The sequence below is a fragment of the Capricornis sumatraensis genome, chromosome 8 (assembly GCF_032405125.1).
Source record: "Capricornis sumatraensis isolate serow.1 chromosome 8, serow.2, whole genome shotgun sequence".
Taxonomy (NCBI): Eukaryota; Metazoa; Chordata; class Mammalia; order Artiodactyla; family Bovidae; genus Capricornis; species Capricornis sumatraensis.
The window spans coordinates 72416776-72436083 of record NC_091076.1 but is presented as its reverse complement, the minus strand read 5'-3'; the positions used below and the strand labels follow the sequence as shown (position 1 = coordinate 72436083).

General features: G+C 47.7%; 1 protein-coding gene across 1 annotated transcript in view; it reads right to left on the bottom strand.

Annotated features, from left to right (window-relative positions):
* NXN (nucleoredoxin) overlaps window positions 1–19308 on the bottom strand; it is a 161252-nt gene that overhangs the window by 25701 nt on the left and 116243 nt on the right. The window lies entirely within an intron of this gene.

Here is a 19308-nt window from a genome sequence, read left to right as displayed (position 1 = left end):
CACTTGGCTTGCGAACACCAGGGAGGCACAACCCTCAGCCAGCCCCAACCCTCAGTTCCCCATGCCACTCAAAACAACCCCTGGTCCTTGGCAGGTTCCTGCGGTCAGCTGTGCCAACTGTCAGAGGGCCAAGGTCGAAGAGAACTGAGGCTGAAAAAGCATAAAGGCGACAGCCCAGGGCTCGCAGCCCAGCGTGCGCTGGCTCTTTGGTAAGCTCCCAGACATCTGGGTGGACACCGCTCAGGTGAGCCGCTGGGTACTCTGGAACTGAACTGCCAAGTCCAGAAATGAAACATCAAAGTAACAGTGCACCTCCAGAGAAGAAAGAAACAAGGGTTAGACCTCAGGATGGCTCACTGGTGAGTCACCTGCAAGCCTGCCTTCTGGGGATCTGGGGCCCAGACAGGAGGGCTGGCTGTGTGGGCACTGGCAGAACAGGGCGTGGAGGTGTCCAGGGAAACGGGCATCAGCCACGCACAGCAGACGGAAAGGCGTGTGTGGCTGTGATCATTGTTTTCAACTCAGTCCCAAGGAGTCAGGCAGGTTATCTATCAGACAAGAAATGGGAGGCTTCCCCTGCCTATGGAGACCTAGGTCTTGGCAGGAAGTGTTGTGGGACCCCACCTTTAACTGGGTGGGCCTTCATTAAGGCTGCATATTTTTCCCAGCCCCACATTTCCGATGGGCACCTCAAACCAGCCAGGATTTCCGATCAAGAGTGATTCTGCACACACAATTTTCAGTGACTGATTTTGCACCGTTCCTGAAAATCCTAATATAGGATTCAGATGAAACATTCTGAGAGGTTCAACAACAAAACAAGACCATCCTACTGCTGGAATCAGGTTTATAAGTTTGCTCGTACCAGGATCCAACCAGGTTAATTAAAAAAAAAGAGAGAGAGAGAGAGAGAGAGAGAGAGAGAGGAGAGGGGTGGGGGTTTAAATTATCAGATTTTTCTGATTTAAAAAGGGATTATTGGGGGAGAAAAGTAACTATGCAAGAAAAAGGAAAACACAGCCACAAAAATTGAGATAAAAATCACCCATGACTCATCACTTATGAAAACTTGGACGATTTTATATTTCCACCAATGGTAAATCAGAGCACCCATTCCCTGGTACTCTCACCAACTGTTATCACTACCATTGGTTTTTTTTCAATTGGATAGGAAAAAAAATGATGCCTCATTTTTTTGCTCATCTGTATTTTACTTACTGATGTTTAGGAGATATACCTATATCTCAAAGTTATAAATACACTGCTTTTCCCTATATATATATATATATTTTTTTTTTTACAAGAGTGCTGAAATTCATTCAACAGATATTATCTGAGCACCTACTATGTGGCAGCCCTAGTCTAAGCACAAGGGCTACAAGAAAGAACAAAGCAGGGTTATTTCCCTGACTTGTGGCCCAGCAGTCAGTCTAGTGGTTTAGAATCCACCTTGCAATGCAGGGGACACAAGCTCGACCCCCTGGTCCAGGAAAGTAAAATCTCACATGCCACAGAGCAACTAAGCCTGCACGTTACAACTAGAGATCCCACATGTTGCAACGAAGATCCTGTGTGCTGCAACTAAGACCTGACACAGCTACAACATAATATGAGTATGTATTACATATATATGAAAATAATCTCAAGCTCTTATACGTAATAAAAGGAAGCCAAGGCAGGGTAAGAGGGAAGGTATGCTGGGTGGAGCAGTACATGATTTAGTGAGTGCTCTGGAAGGAGTCTTTGAAGAACTGGCATTTGAGCACAGACCTCAGTAATAGCATGAAAAAGTCATGTGCAAATGGGGGAAGGCTGAATGGGGAAGGCAAGAATAGATGCAGCCAGACAGTCAGGGGCCACAGTGAGAACAGAAGAGCACTCACAGACTGGATGTTTCAGGCCCTGTAGACTGGTAAAAATAACAGAATTTTATTCTAAGCATACAGTCAGCTCTCCATATCTACAGGTTCCATATATGCAGATTCAACCAAATATATGTCCAAAAAAAAAAAATTAAGAAGTTTCCGAAAATCAAAGCTTGAATTTGCCAAGCACAGGCAAATGTTTATATAGTCTTACATCATATGTATAACTCTGTGTGTTATATATACACTGTATTAGGAATTATAAGCAATCTAGAGATGATATAAAGTATACCTGAGGATGTGCGTAGTTTATATGCAAATACCATGCTATTTTGTATAAGAGACTGGGGCAGCCACGGATTTTAGTATCTGTGAAGATCCTGGAACCAATCCAGGATACTCAGGGCCAACTGTAACAGGAAGCTGCCGAGGGTTAAGGCAAGTGGTACAACCTGGTTTATTTTTTAAAAGGTCACTGTGGCCATTGTGAACAGACAGACATCAGGGGAAGACCAACTGGGGAGACCACTGCCAAGGGCCCAGGCAGGAGTGGAGAGCAGCAACAAGGGCCTGAGCTGCAGCAGCACAGAAAGTGAGGACATGGCTGTGCATTTTGAAGACAGTCAATAGGGGAGGTTGACAAATGGGTCTAAGGAAGGCGTGAGGGAGAGAAAAAGGTCAAGGGGGCACTGTACTGTGGCTTGGAGGCTTGAGCAAAAATGTGTCTAGGAATTCCACTAACCATGATGAGGAACAGTGGCAGAGCAAGAAGTTTGAGGGGAAAAATCAAGATAGAACAGTCATTTGAGGTGTCTATTAGACATGCAAGTGGAGATTTCAAGTAGGCACCTGGTTTATAAGTGTAGAGTAGAGCTGTGGTGTTGGAAAAGACTCTTGAGAGTCCCTTGGACTGCAAGGAGATCCAACCAGTCCATTCTGAAGGAGATCAGCCCTGGGATTTCTTTGGAGGGAATGATGCTGAAGCTGAAACTCCAGTACTTTGGCCACCTCATGCGAAGAGTTGACTCACTGGAAAAGACTCTGATGCTGGGAGGGACTGGGGGCAGGAGGAGAAGGGGACGACAGAGGATGAGATGGCTGGATGGCATCACTGACTCAATGGACATGAGTCTGAGTGAACTCCGGCAGTTGGTGATGGACAGGGAGGCCTGGCGGGCTGCGATTCATGGGGTCGAAAAGAGTCGGACATGACTGAGCAGCTGAACTGACTGCACTGAACTGAGGGACTTCCCTGGTGGTACAGTAGTTAGGAATCTACAAGGAACACAGGTTAGATCCCCGGTCAGGGAACTAAGATCCCACATGCCGCAGGGCAACTAAACCCACACAACGCAACTACAGAGCCCTCACCCGGGAGCCCGTGTGCCACAACTAGAGTCCACGTGACACAAGAAAAGATCCCACGTGATGCAGCGAAGATGCTGCGGGCCCCAGCTGAGGCCCAACACAGCCAAACAAGCAAATAAGGAAAGTTACTGTCAGAAAATAAAGAAACAAAAAGAAATCCAGACTAGGGGGTGGACGGTATGAGAGACAAACCAGGGATCCTCGGTGCCTAGAGGCTATTAGGGGCTATGGGCCCTGGGTGAGGTCACTCCAAGGAAAGGGCATGGCATCAGAGGAAAAGGGACCCTTAGGGGAGAGCCAGGGACACCCACGGCAGGCTGGGTGATGAGAGACATAGGAAGAAAAGGAGACTCTGGTGTCCCAATAGGCAGGTGTGGAAAGTGTTTTAGAGAGGAGAGTGTAGGTCACTGGGTCAAATGCTGCTGAGATGTTGAGTAGGGTGAGAATAGAGAACTGACTGGTGATCACACATGATCTTGATGGGGTTGGGGGGAGGGTAGTCAGTGCAGGGGTGAAGCTGACAGACACACTGGAATGAAAAGGGTCAGCACCTCTACCCAACACACACGCCTCCAGTGGGCCTGGGACCCAGACAAGTCCGAGGACTCCTGCCAACATGTGAAACATCAAGAGGAGAAGAACAGAAAGAAGAAAGGTTAGAAAAAGAGGAGAAAATGGCAAAGAAGGGGCTGAGGCAGTGACTGCAGGCAATTCTCTTTAAGAGTTTTGCTGTAAAGGGAGAAAAGAAATGGGATTATAGCTAGAAAAACACCTGATGAGGTCAAAGGGAGGGTATTTTTAAGATGGGAGGTACAGTAATATCAGGCTTCCCCGATGACTCAGCAGTAAAGAATCTGTCTGCAATTCAAGAGCCGCAAGAGACGTGGGTTTGATCCCTAAGTCGGGAAGATCCCGTGGAGGAGGAAACGGCAACCCACTCCAGTATTCTTGCCTGGAAAAAATCCCATGGACAGAGGAGCTTGGTGGGCTACAGCCCATGGGTTCGCAAAGGGTCGGACACAACTGCGTGACTAAGCACAAGTTACTGTCATGTCATATTTGCTTGGGATGATCTGTCTCAGGTTGTAGTATCCTGGTTACTCTGCTCTGGAACTGTGCAGGAAGCAGAGGAATGATCATTCCAACCATGTTCATTTTGATACCTGAATCAGAAAGAGAACCTTGAGTTAGAAAAGTCCCACAGGCCCACTTGGATGATTCTTTTATGCCAACTGGAAATGCGCTAAAGAAACGATTGCCAAGATTCATCTCTGTGCCTTTTCAAGTGTGGGTGGCATCTCAAGTCCACTCAAGGTTTCCAAAAAGCCCTCTTAAGACTCTGGTTTCATAACCATTTTGGGGTTACAGTCACTTTTGATGATAAAAGCTACATACAGATCCTTTCCCCAGAGGAAAATACCCATATATCAAAAAGTCTGTAATTTCATAGAGTTTGTGAATTTCTTGAAGCCTATGATTGAACCTGTTTGATTCCAAGAGCTCTATGGACTCCAGAAAAAGATCACCTTCTTTTAACAGTTCACTTTAGTACATGGCTTAACCTTGATTCAACTGGGAGAACTATGATATTGCTCCATCTTTACTCTTGTCGTGAAAATTTCCCCTGATAAGAATCAGCATTTGCCTAAACTCTAGGATGATGAAATGGTGAAAGGTGGGACATTAAAACCACACTCTATGCGACGGCCATCTTCCCCAACTCATTCAGAGCTGAGCACCGTCGGTGGTCTCTGATTCATCCCTTTGCCTTCAGGGTGGTAAAGAGCAGATCCACCTAGGATAGAGCGCTAATGTCACTTGCTTTTTAAGGATCCCCAAGAAATGAGTTCCAAGGCCTCCTTGGTATGATGTTAGAGCATTTAAACACAGTCGGGAGCATAAGTGCGTCTACATTATCTCAAAGTTCTTCTTGGGAGGAAAAAAACGGTGGTGGAGTAAGTCAACAGGCTTCGGAGGGGCTGGGTTTCCATCCCGCCGGGACGCCTCGATAGATGTCAGTAGGTGACACAGTACCACACCTTGGGCAGGTCACGCCTGCTGGCAGAGCATGGTCATACACACATCACAGGATGAATTCGGAACTTAAACGAGGTAATGTGTGTGGAGACGCTCTGAAAACTAAAGCATTACACACATGGGACACATCATTAATATCTGAATCAAATTTCTGCTATTTCCCCTTTGTCTTGTCAGCATCCTTTTCAAAAAACATTTTTCTGTCAACTCTGTTTTAAAGTTAAATCAATCAACTGTAGGGTAGGCTGCATATAAAACTCCTCAGAAAGCAGGGCTTTCCTTCTGTAGCCAGTGGTCTTTTTGCCATAAGCACCTTCTACAAACACATACATATTTGGGGGCCAGTTTTATGTGGTCTGATGTCTTCCCCTCTCCCCTTTTTCTTCCGTCTACTTCCCATTTTGGATTTCCAGATTTTAAGGGGCATCTGGATGTTTACTTTTTAAGCAGACGCTCTGGATTTTGCTTTTCTCTCTTAAGAGAACTCTGACCCCGCATCTGATTCTGCTTGAAAGTGTGAAATACCATACAGTCTGCTACCAGGGAGCGTAGGAGGGAGACAAGCTGAGTCAGGAGGTTCCTGTCCCGGCGCCTGGACCAGGGAGGTGGACTGACGGCAAGAACTCCTTCCAGGTGATCAGCGCAGAAAAGGTGAAGAGCTACTCAACAGGCTCATTAGAAGGGCCACAGTGACCAGCACTGCTACAGGTAAAAGAGACCCCGTGACTCTTCCATCCAAAGCCTGCTCTCTCTCCAGTGACTGTCCTGGCACAATGTCCACCCAGAGTTCATTTCCATGCCACATCCCACCTCCTTTCATAGCTACCCAGAGGCCAGGTAACTCCGAGAGAATGGGTTCCTAGAAAATGCCCAGAGCCTAGAATCCAGCAGCAAGGTAGCAAAGATGAAACAGACAAAAAGAAACAGGAGACGAGATTAGCTCAACTTGGCCAAAAGCAAAAAAAGGATGACAAACCGGCCTATCAGGTTACTTAACAGTTCCCATTCCTCAGCCTGGCGGCTGGTTCTGGTTAGCAGTCCAGGGCTGTGGTTGGAACTATCGTCCCAGGAATGTTGTCCAGAAACGCTGTAACAGTGACCCACGAAACTACGAAGCAAAAATCAAAAGGGATGGGATTGGGAACTGGTAAACTGTAAAAACGCAGACTCTGAAGCCGAGCTGATCAGAAACCCTGGTGGGATTAGTCAGCACCCGCGCTTGCCACAGGGGAATGCCTCCGGGCCATTTCTGAGAAGCCCCAGCTCCTGAGGGTGAAATGGAATCCGCCTCTCATTCGGAGGCTTGGGTCTTGCACTTGACTGGGGGTCTAAGTTTTTATTTCTCAACAGCTGCTGCTAAACTGTAGGATCAAGCCAAAGCTAACACAGATGGAGGACTCATCAGCCGGCCCCTTGGCAAGGTCAGCCGGAACCTTCTCAGGCAGACCTCACCCCGGCCCTTCCACCAAAGGCTGGCCACAGTCAACGCCATCCTCTTTGTAAGCAGTCTGTGAAAACAGAGCCTCAAAAGTGTCCCACCCCTTCTCACCAAACACGACCACAGCCCATTATACACGCACAGTCAGAGGGAAACCCCCCACCCCAGGCCCTACTGCCCAGTGTCAAGACGGCGTGGACACTGGAGGCTGCTCAGCACAGGCTCGGGAGCCTGGGTCCAACTCTGCTCCTGCCACTTGCAAAATGGAGATGACAGCACCTACATTTCACTGGGCTGTTGTGAAGAGTAGATGTATAAAGTGTTTAGAATAGAGCCAGGGACTTGCCTGGTGGTCCAGTGGCTAAGACTCCACGCTTCCACGCCAAGGGGCGCAGGTTTGATCCCTGGTTGGGGAACTAAGATCCTGCATGCCACATGGCAGGGCCAAGACAAAAACGAATAGGGCATGACCCAGATTAGGTACTATGTAAGTGTTAGCTTCTATTGTTGCTGTTGTTATTGTTATTCCAGGGCTATTCTAAATGCTCTACTGGGACCCTGTCCTCATATTCCCGGAGTTAAGACCAAGCCTTGCTTCTGAGGCAAGAGTCCCAGTGTGTGATTTGGCCTAAGATTGCAGTTCCCCAGCCTGGTACAGCAGCTGGCCAAGTACACTGCTTGGCACACGTTACCTGGTTCAGTAAACGATGGCGAGCAATGGAGAAATGATTGAATGGAAGGAAGAAAGGGAGAGAGGAAACACTGTGGACAGGCCAACCAGACTGGATGTCCAGTGACAGTCAAGTTGAGCCATTTACAGGGCTTCTTCCTTGTGCTTTTGGGAGACTTGGAGAGGCGTTCCTTATTCTCTTTAAACTGTAGAACACATCCCTCAAAGCCAGTGCTGGTGGAATTAGAGCTCATCTCCCTCTATCTAACAGTGACTCTGATCCCCTCCCTTCTCCAGCTCCCCTCTGCCTGGAGCCAACACAGAGAAAGGACTGGCGAGATCAAGGAAGAGGGGCAGCTGGGCTGGGCTGGGCTGGGCTGGGCTGATTGGAACCTGCACCAGGTTATTGAGAAATCAAAGTCCTCCCAGTGGACGTATCTCTGAAACTAGATTAACAATCAATTTCCCCTTCACCACAGCTGCGTTCAGAAGGAGGCCCTGTGCCCTATGGGTCGTAGAGCAAGAGGTTTACAAAATAACACGTCCACACTGCTTCGCGCAAAGCGCTAGGTGTGAAATATACTGCACACCCTCCTTCTGGGTCTGTCTCTGCTACTCCAGGCTGTAGTGAAAGAAGAAGACTAGAAGTAGAAGAACTGGGTAGAAGAGATGTTAGAAATCTACTCTTCGTTTCCCCAGATCTCAGAATGGTAAGTTTTCCAGCTGCTTTACAGCTGACCTAGGTGGGCTGTCCAATCCAGCAGACACTCCTCAGGTGTGAATAATATTCAACACTAATCAAAGTGCTGCAGGGCACGCGAAGCGGGTGAGACACCAGGCCTGCCTTTAGGAACATTACTGTTTTAGAAGTAGAAAATGGTAAAAACGGTCAACGTTAAAGCTATTTTACAACTACTTCTGTACAGGCATTAACACACAGCAACTGCCAGGAGAAGTGAGCAAAAGGGGCCAGAAGGAAGCCTGGCTCCATCCTAGTTTAGGGAACGTGCCAGGAATGGCTCTGTGTGTTCAATCAAACATGCTTAACTGTTTCAAACATCCTCCATGAAACTACTGTGATTCCAAGTAGGGGCAGCCCCATGAACCAACAGCTATGGGCTGAGTTTGGTCCCTGTGGGTCACTCAAATCTTTTTTCAGTACTTCTGTCTATCAGAGCACAGTATGGTGTAGGTAAAACAGTTAAGAACATGGTTCTGGAGCCAGAATGCTTGGGTTCAAATCCCAACTCTGCTGCATGGCTGCTGGGTGACCTGGGACAAATTTCTTCACCTCTCTGAGCCTCTAATTCTTGAGTAAAGCGAGGATAAAAATAACCTGCTCCATATTGCTGTTAGGATGAATTAATGATTAATACACATGTAAGACTTAGAACACTGCCTGATATACAGTGAGTGTTCAATAAATGTCATAAATGATGATGAGGTCTAAAGAGGACACTGCCATTTCTCCTTGACACCAAGTGGAAAAATGTGCTGACCCCACTAATTCCATGTAGCACCCACATCAGCAGTCGTTTCTCATTCTGGCAGAGGAAGGATGGGAGAAATAACTCCTTACGCCTTGTGTCATTTTGGGACACCCGCAGACAGAGGACCCAGGCCAGGAGACAGCCCTATAGAGCTGTCTTCATTGTTCAGTTAAGTTGTGTCTGACTCTTTTGTGACCCCATGGACTACAGTCCGCCAGGTTCCTCTGTCCACAGGATTTCCCAGGCAAGGATGCTGGAGTGGGTTGCCATTTCCTTCTCCAGAAGATCTTCCTGAACCAGGGATCGAACTCGCGTCTGCTGCATTGGGCAGGTGGGTTCTTTACCACCGCACCACCTGGGGAGCCCACCCTACAGAGTAATGCTGCCTACTCCCACCTGGTGCTGGGGGAACATGTTAAATTCGTTAACAGCCTCATTTTGCTCCGCAAGCTACTCTTTTTACAACAGAAATCGCATTGCTGCTAGCATGAGGTGACGGATCTGATATGCTACTTCTTCCTTTTATCTTTTATCTAAGAAATGTCTCTCCTCGTCAGCAGCCAGCCGTCCACCACACACACCTCACGGGGTGACAGCAAGCTCTGCTTCCGTCTTAACTTGTCAAAGGATTCCCAGGATGTGGGGTGCGCACCGTGCTTCTTTCAGGGCCGACACAGAACCAGCCCTGCCCCTTCATCCTTCCTCCAGGCTGACCTCTGTGTCCCAGGGCCCCCCAGTCCTCACTGCATCAGCACAGGAGGGAAACACATGTAGCGGCTGGGTGCACAGGCTCCGCAGGCAGGTGGCCTGGGTCTGAATGCTGGCTCTGCCACTTGGGCAAATTACACAGCCTCTCAAGCCTCACTCTCTTCAATGGCAAAATGGTGTTGTCGTACCTACTTCCTTGAGTTACTGTGAGGATAAGTAATACACACGACGTGCTTAGAACCATCCCTGGCATACAGTAAACACTCAAATGAGAATGCTTCTAGCATGTGTCCTTCCAGATTCTATTGGTATGGAATCTGATGAAATCTTTCTGACCAAAGTCCATTTACAGCAACAAGCCCTGCACATAATCAAACTCCAAGAGCACTTAATAAGCAGCATTCCCCTACTATATATAAAATGGATAACTAACAAGGACCTACTATATAGCACAGAGAACTATATTCAATATTTTGTAACAACCTATAAGGGAAAAGAATATGAAAAAAGAATATCTATATCTATCTATAACTGAATCACTTCACTGTACAGCTGAAACACAACTATATATTTTTAAATTCCTTAAAAAAAAAGCAACAGCAGTGTTTTACAATAACAATCAGGACACCACAGGGCCACCAGTCCCCACCAGGGATGGGGCCCAGAATAATCCACACAAATAAATACAGAATGGTTTATAAGAGACCTCCTGACAGAAGGTAAGCAGATGGACTCTGCTGAAGGAAGGGGTGGCAGAGGCTCTGCTTCTCTGGCTGTGGCTCTGGGAGGGGCAAAAGCTCCCCTTCTTCATGTAAACACAGACACTTTCCAGACCATCATCCAGCCCGTGGACCCTCCTTTCTCCTAATTGGAGAGTGGCAGAACAACTGAGAAATGGCCACTAAGTCTAACCATGACCCCTCAGGGCAAAAGGGGCTGATGGTGGCCACGCTAGAGGGCATGAGAAGGTAAGACATTTAATGAGGACAGTCCAGTGGTTAGAACTCTACAATTTCACTGGGGGTGGGGTGGGGGTTGGGTTCAATCCCTGGTAGGGAATTTGTGTACCACAGGCCTGTGTGGTGTGGCCAAAATAAATAAATAAATAAATAAGAAAGAAGATAAACATTTTAAAAAGTGGTATTTCACATGGCTTGGAGGCCTGGGGCCTGGCTGCCAGCTCCAGCAGTGGGCTGCAGCTTTGTGACTCTGGTGACGAAGCCACAGTGGGTGGTCACGAAAAAGGTTGCGTCCAGTCTACAACTAGCAGTTAAGAAGCGCTCTAAGACACAGTGGTCAGGGCCTCCATCTCTCTTCCTCCTGGGAGTCACTCACCAGACAAGTCTGCTACTAAATCTCCTTTCAGAAAACTGCACCTGTGGACTGGCTTCAGTCACCACCAACAACAAATGAACGAGATAAGCAATGATGATAGGGACGTCCCTGGTGGTCCAATGGTTAGGACTGTGCTTCCAAAGCTGGGGGCTGGAGGTGGGGGTAGGTGGGGAAGTGGTGGAGGGTTTGACCCCTGGTCAAGGAACAAAGGTCCCTCATCTACAAGGTACAACCAAAACATTAAAAAAAAAATTTTTTTTTTAATTTTTTTTAAAAAGGTAAAGCTGGGAAAAATGATGCCCACAAATATAAAGACAGAAGATGTACATGTTTTCTTCTTACTCTTTCAAAAGCGCTGAACTGCAAAATATTTCCTGATCCCTCTCACTCACCTCGGGCTTGGAGAGTCCTGGTCCCCGAACACTTGGAACCTGGTTCCACTTGCAATACCAATTAAAGAGGTTCATTGACTATGCCACACAACTTCCTGCTCTAATGACTCAACAGGCCAGGAGATGAGCAGTTGCTGGGAGCACAAAGGGACATATGGCTGCCAAGTTCTTTCTGGCCGACACCACAGACGAAGAGGCTGCTCCACTTCCCCATGCTGCAGTCTCACAAGCTGACGGAGGGATTTCCTCAAGCCCCATCTGGTATGAAAGCCTCTACTGGGCTGGAGTGGTTTGGAACAGCAAGGGGGTGGCTAAGAATGACAGATGCTGGCAAGGAAGCAGAAATAAAGATGGGGGCCTGGGAGTTTTCAGAGGAGAGAGGATGAGGAGCCAGAACTGGTTTGAAATGGAAGAGACCATGTCCTGAGGCCATTGCTTCTGGTGGGGGGGGACAGGCTGCTTGTGGTTTGTATCATGGTGGAGCCCCCCTCTGTTGACATTCTTAGGAAAGTCTGCCCACATTTGCCCTGAGCAGTGTGTTTTTGCTGGAACACTGAGCTCTTGGGGTCTGCCACCTCCTCTGAGAAATATGTCACCTCATAGGTTCAACCCAGAATGTTTAAGTTCATACCAAAGAAAAATAAATTCTGGGGAGGGGGGGAAGGTTAAAAACAAAACAAAAAGGAAAGAGAGGAACCCTAGGAATAAGGACTTTGGAGAAGGAGAAGGGCTGTTCTTGTGGGTTTGGGGATTCTGTTGGCAGAAGCTGCACATCAAAGGAGTGGTATCTTCCACTTTCCCCACTCCTTAGCCAAAAATGGTAGACGTCATCAATTCATCCCCCCACAACCAGTCATCCCTCGTGATTCAATACAAAATGTAAGGACATCAAATTTAGGAACTGGCTATAGCTGATAAAAGGATTCTTGCCAAAAACAAACAAAACCGCCAGCAAGGGTTTTTGTTTTAATTTTTAAATTTTTAAAATAAAAACACAGGGAATTCCCTGGAGGCCCAGTGGTTACAACTCCGTTCTTCCATTGTAGGAGGCACGGGTTTGATTCCTGGTCGGGGAACAAAGGTTCCGAAAGCCACACATGTGGGCTGGTCAAATACACAAACAAACAAATAAAATTAAAATCCATACTAGCAAACTGTCTTCATCTACGACAGGCCTTCCCTCAGGAGACGGTGTTAGTGCAGGTTCTCGCAGGAGGACAACAGAGCTCCCCTCGCCTCCTTAGTTCTGGGTTGGCTGGCAAGCCATGACCTTTGAGCTCCAGGTTCTGATTCTCTACTGACTCTCAAACTCAGCACTTGCATGACATAGCCATCACAGATCTACCGTCCACAACTGAACCCCTAGGGCCAGGTACCACAGTGAAAAGATCCAATGAGAGAGAGAGGGAGATGTCACAAATTATGGGAACAAGAGAACTGAAAGATGTGAGGTGATCCAGCAAGTCAACAGCAAAAGGGATCCCCACCCTTCTAGAATCCTACTGCGTTCTTTCTTTCAGGGCTCAAAACCAAAGACCATATTGTAGCTCTTTCATCTGACGACTCCCTCCAGCGCACTGAATCTTACGCTGCTTTTGTGTGTCAGTGCCTTACACCTGGCAGGTACTCAGTGCATCCTGATGACCACGACGATGATGACGACAACAAAAAGGATGGTGATGTTCAGGCCAAGGAAGTACGTTTACTACCTTCTCACCTTTGACTCTATAGATGCAGCATGAAAAATAAGCAAGCTGGTATTTTGTTCTCACGTATTCATCACGGTTTCTAAACAGCTACTAAATAAGTTACTATCCAAAAAAGAAATCAGGCAGATAGGCTCAGAACTTTCCTCAGCTTCCAGGAGATCAGGAATGCAATTGTGTAACACCTATGAACCCGAGTGCTGTAAATTACAAGTCAGCAGGGTGGCAGGGTTTCCATGTCCTCTCTCCCAATGAAACAGGGGCCGGAAGTATGGTTTCTGAGCATTTCAGAGATGTTTATCATTTCAGCACCATCCGTACCTGCTCCACCGTGGAGCTATTAACACTCAGCACATTACTCCTTTCAATTTCCTATTTGATTGTTATTTCATCAGGGTTTTTTGTTTGGTGTTCTTTGGTGTTTTTCTTTTTTTTTGCCCTGGCTGCACAGAGAGCTCTGTTTCTTGGCAGAACTTTCTGAGTGCCCAGTTAAACCCCTTGTTACCACTTTCCTGCTTCAGGAAGTCCCCACAGAGCCAAATGACAAGGGGAGGAAAAGAAACATTTACAGTGATGTGAGAAATTCCCAGTCAGGAAAAAAGAGATCAAAGAGGGCAGGCATAAGGGCCCATTCTGCCTGGAGTCGGGCACGGGAAGGCCCGCCATCACCTGGGCTGGACTGGTCCATGATGGGAGCATTACCTCACTGGGAACCTGGTGAGCCAGGTTGCCATGAGCCCCGGACCAGCTGTGTCCTGAGCAGAAAGACTCGCACCCGACACAGAGCTGTGCTCACCATGTTGCAAGATGCCTTTATATAGAAATGGAGCGTGTGGCCTGCATTGTTCCCCTCCGTCAGCTCTTGAAATGAAAGGGTTCCATGGCACAATGAAATAAATAACAGCAGGGAGAGAGAAGGAGGGAGGTAAATTGTTTGGAAAGTAGAAGACAGGGTGGAAAAGATGAAATTCAAGACAGATGTGTGAGAGCTGCAAACATATGTCCTTGAATTTATGCATCCAAGTGATTCATGTAGAATAAGAAAGAGCTACAGACCCGATACAGAAATAAATATGGGAGTCAGTACAGAACAAAGTATTACATCCCTCTATTCTTACAAAGAAACATCCGTTCACATCGCTCTCTCTGCTAAATAAAGCTGTCACAAAACAGGGTGAGTGAAGGATCTGAGATGAAATTATTAATTAAGCCAAGGGTCTCTACGCTCTCAGCAGGATGTCAATCACCACCGATTTATTTCCAGTGACTGAATGCTGGCGTCTTATCTCTGAAAGGTATGGTCACCGTTTGCTTTAACATCAGCAGCATTTTAAAAAATAGCTGTATTTGCCAAGTTAATGTCTGACCATTAAGAAAAAAAAAAAAAAAACAACAATCTAGCAGGAAATTTAGATGGGCGTTTCCACAGAAACACAAAAGTCCAAGACACTGGCCGGAAAGACATTTTTACAATGCAGTGTTAGTGTGTGTTGTTTAACTTCTAAACAGCTAACTCCAAGGGGCCACCACACAATTGGTTCCAAATGCCTCATTCTGAGAAAAAAAACACGGGCGGCCTGCCTTGCTGCTTAACGGCTCTCGGTTTGGGACTTCAGATGGTAAAAAGAAAAACTGAAAACAGCAGGAAGGCCCTGGTTGGTTGTGAGGTGTCCTGGAGAAACAGGGGTGAAGCAGGGTCTGAGGATATGATGCAGGAGGCCGGAGGCTGAGTTCCCAGATCGGTCAAGGTCACGCTCAGCAGGACGTCAGGCCTCCACCCCGCACAGGCCTAGGTGCCCATTCAACAACAGACATTTCTCAAGTGCCTAAAACCTACCAAGGACTTCCCTGGTGGTCCAGTGGTTAAGACTCTGTGCTTCCATTACAGGGGGCAAAGTTCAATCTCTGATTGTGGAACTAAAATTCCATATGCTGCGTGGTGTGGCCAAAAGAGAAAATCAATTAATTATAAAACTTACCAAGTATTTATGCCAGATGCTGTGGGGATATAGAGATTAAGGACAAAGGTCCCCGCCTTCAAGGGAGAAAAGGAATCTGGTGAGTTCCTGGACCTGCTCACCATGTGGACATTCCACCTGGATGCCAGTGCTTGTCCTGCTCACCCCGCCACCGTCCCCACAGCAGGGACCCCCGGGACATGTCTGGTCACAGATGCCTGCAGCAGGTGTGGACACTTGACCTGAGACCATCCCCACTTGCTCCTGGGAATTTAGAAACTAAACACAAAGTTGGATTCAGTAAGGGCAGAGCTCCCCGACCAGTGATCTGCAAAGAGGTTAGAGGAGGTGCCATGTTGATCCTCTCAGCCCTAGGGGAAGCCAGATCCCCACCCCACCCTGCCTGAGTCCCTGGCCTCTGGTAACAAACTGCCTTGTCCCTTTATCCCAGAAGACACACAGCGATCACTTTCTGAGTGTGGCAGGGATGTGAAAAACGTGAGGTCCGTCTAATCAAAGCTATGCTTTTTCCAGTAGTCATGTATGGATGTGAGAGTTGGGACTATAAAGAAAGCTGAGTGCCAAAGAATTGATGCTTTTGAACTGTGGTGTTGGAGAAGACTCTTGAGAGTCCCTTGGACTGCAAGGAGATCCAACCAGTCCATCCTAAAGGAGATCAGCCCTAAGTGTTCATTGGAAGGACTGATGCTGAAGCTGAAGCTCCAATACTTTGGCCACCTGATTTGAAGAACTGACTCACTGGAAAAAGACCTTGATGCTGGGAAAGATTGAAGGTGGGAGGAGAAGGAGACAATAGAGGATGAGATGGTTGGATGGCATCACTGACTCAATGGACATGAGTTTGAGTAAGCTCTGGGAGTTGGTGATGGACAGGGAGGCCTGGCATGCTGCAGTCCCAAAGAGTTGGACATGACTGAGCGACTGAACTAAACTGACTGACTAGGCGGTGGTGGAGCAGGGACACAAACTCATGTAAAATGGAGACAGGAGTAGCCCTGGTGGACCAGGGACAAGCAAGGAAGCGACATAGTATTACAGACTCTTATCCCCACAAAGGAACAGAAATGGGACAGAGTGGGAGACAGACACCAGGGAGTCGAGAACCGAGAAACAAATGAAACTGCAAAGCCCCTGAGGGAGAGAGGGACCTGTTTCTGAAATCCCATTCTGGTCCCACCGCGTCCCAGCTGAACCCTATTTCCTAAATCTGGATGCTCATGTGATTAACAACTGAGAGCCTGCCCCAAACCACTGATGCCAGCTTGAGCGAATTTCTGTCCTTTGTAAACAACTCCTAGCTAAGACAGATGTGGGGATATGTGTGCACGGAGGGCTCTGTGTACCATGGAGGCCTCACTGCTTCAAACTCTGGTGAAAGAAAAGCAAAATGACAGTATGCTGTTAACCCTTTCCAGTCTCTTTCTTACCGAAGCCCCTTCTGTTGTCGCCATGGGATCCTGGGGCCCTGGGGAACAAACGCGTCCCCATGCTATGGATGCAAAAATGGAAGCAAGATGACTCACCTAAGCTGATGGAGCAAATGAGGACAAGGGCCTCTGCTCTCTGCCAGCCACAGACTTAAAATACAGTGCTTCTTACTTGTGAGCCTAAAATACTGCATGCAGATGGGAGAAAAATCAGCCTGCCTCTCTGATGTGTGGATCTCAGGGACAGTGGCTGTAGTGGACAACCTGTCACAAACGTGCAGAGAAGAGGACTTTTTTTTGTTTGTTTTATATCTATGCGTATTTCTTTATTTTTAAATTTTATTTTATATCTTCCTTTGGGAAAAGCAACAAGCTACATTCAGTGAAGTATTTTTTTATAAACATTTATTTAAGATTATATATTTCCCCCATTCCCAATACTTTGGCCACCTGATGTGAAGAGCTGACTCACTTGAAAAGACCCTGATGCTGGGAAAGATTGAAGGCAGGAGGAGAAGGGGACGACAGAGGATGAGATGGTTGGATGGCATCACTGATTCAATGGACATGAGTTTGAGTAAACTCCGGGAGGTGGTGATGGACAGGGAGGCCTGGTGTGCTGCAGTCCATAGGGTCACAAAGAGTCGGACACAACTGAGCGACTGAACTGAACTGAATATATATATATATATCTTCCTCCCCCCGCAACACCATTCCCAAGGCGAGGGTGGCTCTCCCTCCAGGAAGGTTTTGCATTCGCTAAGTCTCCAAGAGACTCTGCCCTGAGATGAGTCAGGAATGAAGAAAACCTGAGGTTTCCTCTACAGACAAGATGAATGGTTACTTAAAAAAAAATAACCACCCATGTCCTCCACATTCCCAAGGTGTAACAGCACATGTGACATTCAGGAGCAGACACAGAAAGTCTTTACCAACTTTCATTCTCCAGCTTGGCCAGGGGCAGCCCTCTGCAGACACTCCCAGGTCCAAACACACCAGAACCTTCCCATGGGCTGAAGCCAGAAGCCACCAGGGATGCAGAACCCAAAAGGACAGAGTGTGTCAAGTTTCTGCGGTTGCGACTGGACTGGTTTTCTCCTCCGGATGCAAATATCCCAGTGAATCAGACCTTGAATATGCCACTGATCACTTGCTTGGGAAACATAAACTGCTGAGGCCTTCTGAATAGAAACCACACACAAATTGATCCCCCAGGAGGAGCACGGACTCTCTGGGACACGCTGACCATTTTCAAGAGCACAATAATCCTGTCAACCTTTAGCAGGACCGAACTGTTAAATGTCAACAAGTTTCAGACCAGGCTCCAGACCACCCAGGGAATCATCCGTGTCCAAGAGCGGGGAAATTCAGTCAAGACACCGGGCTCCAGGGCCCTCCAGCTCTGCTCTTTGCTCACAACAATGAACACCCAGAGCTCCCCGGACTGAGGTGATGGAGGCCAGAACCAAGGGTGAGGCCCAGCTCCTCTGCAGATGGCAGAGAAAGGCCCAGGGAGCGGGGAGCTAGGGGACAGAATGAGCTGGAAAGCTGAGGATCCCAGCAGGGTGAGTGCGTGGTTCCCTGCGTCTCCCAGTCACCGAGAAGGGCAATCTGAGAGAGCAGAGGGAAGCCGGCCAGGCTGGGCCAGTTAGCTCCCTTCTCCGAAAAAGTCACTTCTGCTGCAAACAGTGAAGAAGACTGTTCTTGCCTCACAGGGTTGCTATGAGGATTAAACATAGATGGAAAATCCAGATGGCTCCTTCCAGGCCCCCCATACTTCCCAGACTCAGTTGTTCACATATATCATTTCCGGTTTGTATCCCCAGCTCTCTTACTTAGTTTGCTTTAAATAAGCCTTTATTGTAAAAAAAAAAAAAAATTTTTTTTTTGAAAGGAAATTTGATCTTGCTTTTGTAAACAGAAAACCAGTATTGCTTACCATAAATAGAGGGTAAGTGTCAAAATAAAAAGAGCAAAAGCCCAAACAATTATTACACTGGATCTAGCCCCCCCGTTGGCTGCCAAAGGCTCTGAGGTCTGCTTTCTCTATTGAAAAGGAGATGAGCGAGTGTTCCCAAGCTGTAAAGAAGGGGTGTACGTCAACACTTACTCCTGATCTAACCAGACATTTGAAACAGAGAATGGAAAAACATGATGCAGTTTAACCAGCGGCTCCGATCCCAGTAACAGCCCTGCCACCTCAAATTCCTCAGGTCCTTTGCCAACCGAGGCAGTGGCGAGAAAGGGGGATGGAAATCCAGTGGGGCTGGCTTACCCCTGCAAGCCAGCTGGGGCCCCACAGAAAGCTCTTCATCAGGGAGGAAAACCTGCTGGCTTGGTTTCAGCTTACCTGCCACCTGGGGGCATTGTGATGACTTCTCCCCAGGAGACTGGGTAGGGAGAACCCGCTTTGGCCACAGCCAGTGGTGTCTCCACCAAGGAACCTCATAAAACTCTCCCTGACCAGGAAACCAGCAAGGTTCCCCTGAGCACTTGGGGTTACACTTATGCCAAACCTAAGTACATCTACCCACAGAAAGGGGGCCTGGAGCTCGGCAAACACTGCATATTGGCAGGAAAGAGCTTCCCCAACAACAGTGAACTTGGTATTTCCCCAGAAGACCTGCAGCAGCAGCCCCTGGGGTGATATAGATTTGGGGGCCCCACCGCTGACCCACTGAATCTGACCTCTCTGAGGATAAGAGGCAAACCTGCAAATCTTAAGGAAGCTTCCAGGAAATGCTTATGCCCACTGGAGTCCCTCTGCCCGTATAGCCCTCCAATTCCCTAGTTATTTTTCTTTTTTTGGCAGATGGGGGAATCTACCTAGTTCCTCAACTAGGGATCCAACCTGCACCCCCTGCAGTGGAAGTACGGAATCCTAACACAGAAC